At 34.0% G+C, this 11349-nt stretch overlaps 1 protein-coding gene across 5 annotated transcripts in view; it reads left to right on the top strand.

The window, feature by feature from the left end:
- The window catches only part of LOC106875929 (protein FAM13A), a 242604-nt gene that overhangs the window by 22008 nt on the left and 209247 nt on the right, over window positions 1–11349 (top strand). For all 5 annotated transcript variants that reach the window (XM_052978225.1, XM_052978227.1, XM_052978230.1 and 2 more), the window contains exon 2: window positions 520–641. The gene's annotated coding sequence lies outside the window, so the exon portion shown is untranslated. The remainder of the gene's footprint in view (window positions 1–519; window positions 642–11349) is intronic.

Below are 11349 nucleotides of genomic sequence, written 5' to 3'. Positions count from 1 at the left end.
GTACTGTACTGTATGTTTTTTAAAAATTATTTTTATACTTTGTATATATTTATTTTAACATAAATGCAAAACAAAACCATGGAGGAATCAATGCAAGCTTAAATAATAAACTGCAATAGGTGAACAGCAATATGGCAAGGGATTACTGTTTTATATAATTATATATATAGATTTAGATTAAAAATTGAATGTGGTACTTATGTTTAGGCACCAGAATATAGTATGGTATTATCCAAAAACCATTCTAAAAGCAAGGTGATCAAGTTGAAGATTGCTCTGCATTTTGCATTTAATGTAATGCTCGCATTACTTAAATAAATGGAGTAGCATGAAACATGCGCACTGCAGTCATCTTTAAAATCTGTGTTGCTTTTTTTATATATATATATATATATATACACACACACATACATATGTACACACATGCATTATGTTAACTCTTTGTTCTGTGTTGTAAAACTGCAGCAAATTGCATCACACAATGTTTATAATAAATTTATTATTTTTGTTTATTTGTAGCATCTATCTGACCCAGCACTACTGCAGGGTTAGCTGCTGTCCAGCCATTTTGTGACATATTGACACCTGAATGTGGAGACTTCAGTTGCTTGCTTGCAGAAATTTGAAGCAACCGTGACAAGGTATGTGTTACTTTTGCTCTCTTATTTAAAAAAATTTTTTGAATATACTCTTCTTTTTTTATATTTATCAACAGAATGTGGCCATGCTGGGGCATTGCCTTGATGGGTTTCAGTTCAGCACATTAATCCCCACTACTTTTTTTTAAAGCCCATTTGTTACTCTATCAGTCTCTATTGCTGAATTGCTAAGTTATGGAAATGTAAACAAATACAGGTTGTCAAGTGGTGGTGGTAGGACAAAGATGCGCATGCACACACATACACAAACATATTTAATATATACACATTTACCATGGGCTTTCACATATTTCTGTCCACTAAATTCATTCACAATGCATTGGTCATCTCGGGTCCATAAGAGAAGATACTTGCTCAAGGTGCGAGGCAGTGGGTGTTAACCCAAAACCATGTGGTTGTAAGGCAAATTTCTTAACCACACAGCCGTATGCCTGCACCAATATTTATTTTATTCTATTTGCTTTATTATATTTGCCAACTGGCAGGAGACCCAGTGGGGTAGGCCAAAAGCAAGATGGTTGGATAATATCCATAGTCTCTGTTGGCCATGCTTAGGAATCCCTCAAGAAGGTGTAATAATAGTTGCTTCTGATAAGACCCCATGGAGGAGGGGCCTGAGGATTCTACCTTAGTGATCCTCCTGGGAATAGTGGGATATATAAATGGATATATTTGTTTTTTAATCAAAAGTTTCTTTATTATTTTAATGGGTCTTTAGTCTTTGAGGAAAATGAATTTTAAAATATGAACACTTAATATTGGTATATCAATTAGTTACGTACAATTAGCTAGGTACATAGATACTAATAATAGAAAAGCTATTGTGTTTGAAACGATCTTAATTATGAAGGATTACATCTGATTACATTTTGTGCTCTGATTACACAAGTATATTGATTACATTTTTTTCTCTTTGCCTTTCTTTAGTTTTATTTTCTTAACCCAAGTTCAAGTACTTTGAGTTCCATATTTGTTAGTTTCTGTCATGATACAGAGTAATTGTCGCAATATAATATATTTTTTTTCTGAGGCACAGGTATGGGTGTATGGTTAGGTTAAGAAGTTTACTTTGCGCATGCATGCTTTTGGGTTCAGTCCCACTGTGTAGCAAGTGTCTTCTGCTATTGCCCTCGTTTGCCTTGTGAATGAATTTGGAAGATGGTAACTGCATGGAAGCCATCATGTGTGCACATATTTGTGTGTCTGTGCTTATCCTCACCACTGCTTGACAATCAGTGTTGGTTTGTTTACTTCCCTGTAACTTAGCAGTTTGGCCAAAGAGACTGATAAATTATCAGATTTAAAACTTCTTAAAGACTAGGAGCAGTTTGTTTGACTAAAACCATTCAAGGTGATGCCCCAGTATGGATAGGATCCAATGACTGAAACAAGTAGAAGATTCTTTATATATCTTTCTTCTTCATAGATAAATTTCAGCAATTCCAAACTGTCTTTTCGTTTGAATTTACACTGTCCTTTTGACTCACAGTTCCACTTCACTTCACTTTATCCAATGGTCAGATGACCATTGAAAATTTCAACAATTTGTATAATGTTAGCTCAACTGTTTTAAGAAATAGATGTTTTCCTACTCCTAACTACTCAACTATGAAATAGCAGTGGTAGTTGTGCATCAGAAAAGTAGAATATCTTCTCTCGAGGCACGGATCATAATAAGTTTGCATTTTTGTATTTGGTTTGCAAGATTCTTGATGTGAACCCATGTATTGAAACAGATTTCATTGTATCTTGGGAGGGTCATAATGCTAGTAATAAACACTTGCATACCAGGGGGCATATTATTGTGGTTGCAAATGGCGATACAAGGACTTTGACAAACTTAGCTGATTGATTGACTGACTGATTAATCAGTTGATGAGTTAACTGCTTAAATGATTAACCAATTGACTAATAATAATAAAAGAAGTGAAATAAAATCAGTGCTCTTTATTCTTATAATGACCTTCTCGAGATACCACAAAATAAGTTATGAATTTCTGACAATGTGGTCTGTAGTCCTGCACTTTGTTTCTTTTTCCATTGATTTGCAAATCTGTTGAGATTTTTTTCTAAATTGTACTTTTGTTTAGACCAAATATTTACTGAAAATCTAATCAACCTGGATTTTCATGTTTATTCCTAAATTTTTGACTTTATTTCATAACAGTAACCATGTATATGAATTGTCATTTACTTCAATATTAACCTTCTGCCATACTATGCAGTTGCTTTGCCTACTAGAAATAGCAGCCAAATCTTCCTCAGATTCTACTTTAGTGTCTTAAACAAGGAAGGAGACATGTATATATAATCATTAGTATAGAATATCTTAAACAAAGATGAAATGATTGCGGTTTGGAAATATTGAGCCATAAGTTTGTTCTGTGTGTGAGCAAAACAACTCTAGTAGTTAGGGTCTCAGAAAGAAATTCCATAATCTATTTAAACCAAGTTTTCAAGGACTTAACAAATTAAATATTTTATTACTGACAAACAGATTTAAATTTTCAATTTAAAATATTTTATTTATTTAGATTAATAGTAAAATATTTGTAATGTTGAAGCAACATCATTTAGTTTATTCTTTAAGGCTAATTACATTGATGCTGATCACACAGATTCTTGGAATGTCATATTTTCCCAAAGATATATATGTAAAAGACAATTAATTGAATGAATAAAAATGCAAATTGATTATAAATCTTGCAGATGTCAGAGTACTTGAAATACCATTATTTCCAACGGAATATATTAGAGTTGTTTGTTTAATCAATAAAGAAAATAACAGTTGTTAGCAAATACACTTTTTTGGCAGCATATGTATTTGATTGAAGCTAAAATATAATATATAATTGCCCTGCACTAAAAATAACTGTTTGAATTTGTCTTCTCTGAAGAAATATAGATAAAATTTGATTGTATTCTCATTATAAAGTTTTTGTGGGTTGTATTTGATATTTTGAATTAACAAACTGTAGTATGAATATTTTCTTTGAACAAGGCAACAATTTTTCTTTGATTTATTGTAGAATTGATTTTCTCCCCATTTATCATTTAACATTGTTTATAATAGCAAGGCTTAATTCTCTTTATGGTCATTTTCTCTGTAATTCTTTCTTTGAATTTTCCAAATTTGTCTTTGTTTGAGCTTTGTCATTTAACCTCAATTTATGTCCACACCACTTGTATATGTTTATTTTTTTTTCTCTCCAAGACAATGTTGTATTCAAACACATGGTGCTTCTACCTCTCTGCTTTTCATTTGTCTATCTGTTCTTTAGGTCATGTGATAAATCCAATAGAACATAAGGTGAGCTGGCAGAATTGTTAGCACACCGAATAAAATGTATAGTGGCATTTTGTCTGTCTTTACATTCTGAGTTCAAATTCTCCTGAGGTCAACTTTGCATTTCATCCTTTTGGGGTTGTTAAAATAAGTACCAGTTGAGCACTGGAAGTCAATGTAATTGACTTACCCCCTCCTCTGGAATTACTGGCCTTGTGCTAAAATTTGAAATCAATATTTTACATTTGTGAAAAATAGCCACCTATATATCATACTTAATGTGTACAACCTCTGTTGATAGTCCAGCAACTGCAGTATTTGTCCTGAGGTAATATCTCTCATGGATGTGCTGTGTTAAAAACATAATAAATATCAGAGAGAGAGAGAGAGATGAAAATTCTTTTCAGAAATAGCCAGCAAGTGTGTCAGATGCATTTTGGCCCTTTTGGGTATTTTTAATGACATATACTTGTGAGTACATGCCATTAAAATGAATATGGGGAAAAAAGTGAATAAAACACTCACTGATGTCCACATATAACCCCTTGGTTGAGTAAAAATCTGCTATACACAATTCTTTTTTTCTTTTACTTGTTTCAGTCATTAGACTGCAGCTATGCTGGAGCACTGCTTGAAGAATTTCTTAGTTGAAAGAATGACCCCAGTACTTTTTTTTTTTAATGTCTGGTACTTATTCTATCAGTCTATGTTGCTGAACTACTAAGTTTTGTTCTTTCTCCATTTATTCTTAACCTTTTTGTTACCATATTTTTGTTGAAATACATAACCTTTATTTCAATTAAGTTTGAATGTAACGAAGAGTTTAGTAAAGTAAGTTTATCAAGCTGGTATTTTAAACATAAATTAACATGGAATTTTAATGGAAGATTTTACTTTAGATCACTCCCTTTAGCATTTGAACTAGCTATTATCTGGGCCAGTTATTCTATTTATTTTGGCAGAATATTTGACCAGTACAAATTGGTTAGAAAAAACTTCTAACACCCACCCTACAATGTCATTTTAAAAATAAACAGTCACATCATTGAAATCTTGAAGCTAAGCAATAAGCCATAATTAATTCAAAGCAATGTGAATAAATAAGCTCTAGATTTGACAGAGTAGTATCTGAATGCTGAAGGGTTAAAGCAGGAAGTTTCTATTATAGAACCAGGGTGGTCCCAAGCAGGTTGGTATCAAAAGGTTTAAATCTTAAAAAGAACCTACATGATTGCTCATATAGGAAACTAAAATTTTTTTGCTGAATCAACTTGTAACTACGAGCAATAGGACACATTGATTTAATTTTCCATACAAGTATTAATCCTTGCCTAATTTTTTATTCATTCTGCTAATTTTATTCTCATGTTTATCAATATTGTCACATACAGTATAAATCTGTTACAGTATGCACTCTATGGCATGTGAGTGGCACATATATTTTCCCAGAAATATGATCCATGTAATTCCATGGCATTTTATACAAAACAAAAATTAATTGAATTCAATTTGGATTAACATTGGTTCTGCCATACCTGCCTCCCCCATCCCTGTTGTCATTGTTATCATCTTTTAACATCCATCATCCTGCATACTGACATGAACTAGGACAGTTTGACAAGATCCACCAGATCTGAGAACTACATCATGCTCCAGTGTCTGCTTTGTCATAGTTTTCACTCTAATGGCAATCACTTCACAGAGTGTACTGGGTACAATTTTTGGTGGTACCAGTACTCATGAGGCTGCCATGCACTTATTTTTTTAAGCCTCTTTTTTTAAGTCTCTTTTGCCGAACCACTAAGTTATGGAGATGTAAACACACCAACACCAGTTGTCAAGCAGTGATGGAAACACACACATACATATACGACGGGTTTCTTTCAGTCTTTGTATACCAAATCTACACACAAGGCTTTGGTCAACCCAAGCTGCCTCACAGTGGGACTGAACCTGGAACCATGTGGTTGATAAGGAAACTTCTTACCACACAGCCATGCCTGCACCTATATATTTGCTTTCATTCCTTCTTTTCAATAAACCAGTAGCCTACAAGAATAGATTTGGCACTCTGAGTGTTCCAGTTGATTTGATCATTGGAACAGCCTGCTTGTGAAATGAACATGCAAATTGTTGAACACTCCACAGACATGCATACCTATAACATAGTAATTCTCAAGAAGATTCAGTATGATGCAAAATGTGTGATAAGGCTGGCCCTGTGAATCACAGGTACTACTCACATTTACCAGTGGAGTGAACTGGAGCAATGTGACAAAGTGTTTTGCTCAAAGACATGTGCTGCTGGGGAAAATGAACTCATGGCCTTATGATCACGAGATGAGTACCCTAATCACTAAGCCATACATCTTCACTACAAGAATAAGCCCTTAATTTTCTTGGCTCCTTTTTATTTCTACACTTTCTTGGCATTATGTATTAGTTACAGATCTGAAGCAATTCTTTGTTGAAAGCATTCATGCTGTGTGTGTGTGAACTGGAGGACTAAAGATAGTAGTAGCAGGAATTGAATATGGATAGATTCAGTGTGATCTCTTATTGGGTACCATAGTACAATGGAAAGGAGAGAGAGTGGTAGAAGTATGAGAGGATATGGAAAAGGTAGATTTCAGTGGATGGATGCTGAACAGGATCATAATAGCAGACTCATTATCCCTATCTCTGTTCTATTAGATACACATCCCTGTCTCCATTCTGTTAGATACACGTCCCTGTCTCCATTACATTAGATATTATACATCCATCACCATTGTATTAGACATTATATGTCCCTGTCTCCATTATATATAGATTTAATATATGTCCCTGTATAATGATTGGTAACAGTCCTCAGAGTAAAAGAAGTGATAACTATATAACAATGAATCTAGTTTTCAAAAGATTTTCTCCTTCAGTATGACCTGTGTGGGATTTATATCCTTTTGAGAATTAAAAGGCTTCAGAAAACAAAATTGCCAAAGAAATTGTATTTCATGGTTCTCTACAAGCTTAGAACAAAGAATTTTTAAATAACAGTGGACTCTGCTCAGGTACTATGAGAATTCATAATACTCTCGGCCTTTATCCACAATCATTTAAAATATCAAAATTAACTTTTTACATTGGTTTTGTCTAACTGCCACAATGTTTCTTTTACTAGTAATTTATTCATTTATTCCTCTGTTGCTGCCAATATTATATCACATATTGTATAAATTTCTGCTGTGTTCTTAAATTAAAGCTGTCACTGTATTCAGTGTCATATTTTTATGATTTGCATTTGAAAGGCTAATTGCAAGATTTATTGCTGAAAGGTTAATTGTATGAGAGGAGAATTTCTCAGCTGATAGCATTTTTACCTTCAAAAAGATTAATTTTAATTAGCCATGCTTTGAGGAGGCCAAATATATCATCACTGGTCATATGCTTTTGAATCTCAAAAATCAAACTACAGTGGCCTTATGTTTGAGCTTTTTGAAAAACATATGATATCAAGTTGCTAATGATCTAGCCAGACGTAATGGTAGATTTAATGAAGCTGTTGACCTTGTTACAGATATGGACCAATGGTGACAGTGGATTGGCCAGTGTTGATTGCACATCTTTTATATGTTGTACTGGACTATCATTTATGGAAATGGAAAAGGAGAGAGAGAGAGAGAAAGAGAAATTTGTTGTATTTTCTAGTCAGAGCAGAGGACACAGAGATTTCACTGACAAATATTGATTATTTTATCATAAGACATGTCCTCCAAATGTCTGTCAACAATTCACAAGTCACTGTGGTTAAGAATGTCGCTTTGCAGCCACCTACTTTTGGTTTCAGTGCCACTGTGTGGTACTTTGTGCAAGTGCCCTCTAAGCTCTGCAGGTGAATTTGGTAGACAAAAACTGTTTGGAAGCCTGTGTGTGTGTGTGTGTGTGTGTGTGTGTGTGCGCACATGCACACACACACACACACACACACACACACACAGTGAATAGCTTTTTACATGTTTGAATATGCCTCAGGTGTATTTCAACTGGTAACAAGTTTATATGTGTATCTTTGTGCCTGTGTTTACCTTCACCCCACCATTTGGCAGCTGGCATTGGTTAGTTTATATCCCTATAACTTAGAAGTCTGGCAAAGGTGGAAAATAGAATAAGTACCAGGCTTTAAAAAAGAAATAATTACTGTGATCAATCTGTTTAACTAAAGCCCTTCAGGGCAGTGCCCTAACATACTTGCTGTCCAATGACTTAAACAAAGTCAAAAATAAAATAACAATTGTTATGTGATAATGAAATATGTTGAAAAATAACAAACTTTATTTTCATATTATAATGAAGATTTATGAGAGGATAAAAGGATTATTGTAATTCATGCATGATGTTTCCCATTATGTTCTGACAGCATAATATTGTATCTTACAAGGATCTCTTGAGCCAACATTTTGCCCTTCAGTTTTGTCTCTTATGTTTTGAATTTTATGTACCTATCTTAATTGCAGTCATGAATATTGGGTAATGACTAAAATAATAGGATTGCAAAGACAAGCAGCTGAAATGAGGTTTCTGTGAAGGATCTCTGGAGTAATGCTACTTGACAGGCCATGTAGCTTAGAGATCAAGAAGTCATGAATATTGGGTAATGACTGTAAGTGTATGATTACAAAGGCAAGCAGCTGAAGGAATAATTGGCAATAATACTAAATACAATATCAGCAAAAAGAATTATTCAACACCATCTGATAAACAACATCTTCCTTTTCAAATACCAAATGTACTTATAAAGAATAAAACATGAATTAGAATTAAATGTTTATAGTTCATGTTGGTTTAATCAACAGTAAATTTGTTTAGTTCATTACAAAATTACATTTGTGTACTTAGCACAGTCGGTCTAGCTACTGCTTCTCAGCATTGAGAGGCCACAGCTTTGGTACTATGGAGAGTGTTACATGGAAGAATTGCAAAATGGAATCTTCCAGCTGAGTCAGTAAGTAGAGACCTAGGAGTAGACCAAGAATGAGATAGTTGGATAATATCCATAGTCTCAGTTGGTCATGCTTGGGAATCCAGTCAAAAAGTGTAATGATGGTTGCTTTTGATAGGACCCTATGGAAGAGGGGCCCGAGGACTTTTCCTCCATGACCCTCCCTGGAATAGTGGGTAGAGAAAATGGATGGATGAAATTATGTATAATCATCCTTTTGTTTGAGTGAATTAAATATGTATCTATCTTGGTCTATCTAACTGATAACCAGATGCAAATTGCTTTCATTATCTGGTTCAGTTCTGAGTTCAAATTTCATCAAGGTTGACCTTGCCTTTCATCCCTTTTAGGGTTGATAAAATAAGCAGCAGTTGAGTGCTAGGGTCAATGTAATTGACTTACCCATCCCCTGAAATTGCTGACCTTGTGCTAAAATTTGAAACTTTGTTCTGACATTTCTCTAATTACTAAAGACTATTCTTTTTAGGTTGCACAGAACAAGCAAACTAAACACAATACAACATACAACACAAACTTAAAAGTAAAATGTGATTAAATAAGACTATAGATTATTGGAATTGTCATATAGATTTTAGATCATCTAATGAATGTTGTAACTTATTAGCTGTCTTTTAAGATATTGTTTTCATGAAGAATTTTTATGTTTATTATTCACAATATAGAATTAATCATATATATTGAGAGAGTATCTGTAACAAATTCTACTCTTTGTTTTTAATGTTATTAGTTATGACATGAATAGTCTTTTTGATTGGAAATCAGCTGCTTGACTGGATGAGTGGAATGAAGTTTTGTTATGGCATCACCACAGAACCTATAGAATGTCGACAATCTATTCTGTATAATCAAAGAATACTAGGTACAAATTCCAATTTTTCATTACTTTCAGTGCCTGATTGAATCAACTACACTCAGATGTAACAGTCATTGAGCAAAAAATATAATGTATTTTGTTGCTCAGTTGGAACTCGTTGTTTGTGTTAATGATAATGTTTTTATCCTTGGTTCTAAATACATGGTGCTTTAAATTCTATATAGAATGGCTATAGATGCAGGTGTGGGTGTGTGGTTAAGAAGTTTGCTTCCAAACCACATGGTTTCAGATTCAGTCCCACTGTATACCATCTTGGGCAAGTGTCTTCAATTTTAGCCCTGAGAATTTGATAGATGGAAACTGAAAAGCCTGCTGCATGTGTGTATGCGTTTATCTCTCCTTGTTTTGACATTGCCTGAAAATAAGTTTCATTGTCATATAAGCTGTGTCATTCATTTCCAATATTCTAGGAAAGCATACTGGGCCATGAGGAAACCCTACCTTGCTTGGAAACAGGTGAGGGTTGGTGACAGGAAGAGCATCTGACCATAGAAAATCTTGCTCAATAAAAAAATCTGTTCTAGTAATGTAAGCATAGAAAAGTGGAAATTATAGCAGTAGTAAATATGATGAGTGGAAATTAAAGCACATTTAAAATAACATAATTCAGCATATAACTAATAAATATTTTGTCGACTACATTACTAAGACTTAAATAAAACCAATTTAGTCCATTTTCTTCATAAGTAATAACCTTCTCCCACTGTCAGTTCCAAGCACCTTTTATACCTTTTCCCCGCTAGAGGGTTACATAGATAGCTGGACACTTAACACTGGAGTTGTTTCCTCTACTTCCATATTTTTGTTGATGCAATAATGACCATTTTTTTTTAAAACCAGGAATTATTTCTTAAAATATGTGGTAAAGTACATGTGCTCATTATTCTAAATTATATTAATTATGGGTAGAAAGAATAAAGAAGCCTTGCTGCTGGTTTCCAGTTACATCTAAATTCAAATCTAATGGCTTGATTGGAAACATGCCTTGCAATGGTAGTTGTTTAGAATGCATGAAATTCTTTTGAATTGAGGCCAATAGATATTCCAAAAGAAACTAGCCTAGGTATCTCTCTCTCTCTCTCTCTCTCTTAATAAAATACGGTGCTTTACACTGCTTTAGGCCAGATGAATAATCTTAGTGATTTTGTACTGGTTAAAGCTCATATTAAATGTAAGGAACACCTCTCAGAAAATACAGAACTTTTTTTTCTTAAGTGTGTTTTGATTTGGCTATTCTTTTTTGTCTGTTTGTCTGTCTGTACCAACTACATATCATCATCATCATCATCATCGTTTAACGTCCGCCTTCCATGCTAGCATGAGTTGGATGATTTGACTGAGGACTGGTGAGCCAGATGGCTACACCAGGCTCCAATCTGATTTGGCAGAGTTTCTACAGCTGGATGCCCTTCCTAATGCCAACCACTCCGAGAGTGTAGTGAGTGCTTTTACGTGCCACCGGCATGAAAAATCTATATTTTAGTACAAAGGTATATTCTGAAAATTGTGAGCACATCTCTCTCTCTCTCTC

Source organism: Octopus bimaculoides, chromosome 2, assembly GCF_001194135.2.
Source record: "Octopus bimaculoides isolate UCB-OBI-ISO-001 chromosome 2, ASM119413v2, whole genome shotgun sequence".
NCBI lineage: Eukaryota > Metazoa > Mollusca > Cephalopoda > Octopoda > Octopodidae > Octopus > Octopus bimaculoides.
The sequence above is the reverse complement of the archived record's forward strand: the minus strand, read 5'-3'. Positions and strand labels throughout refer to the sequence as shown.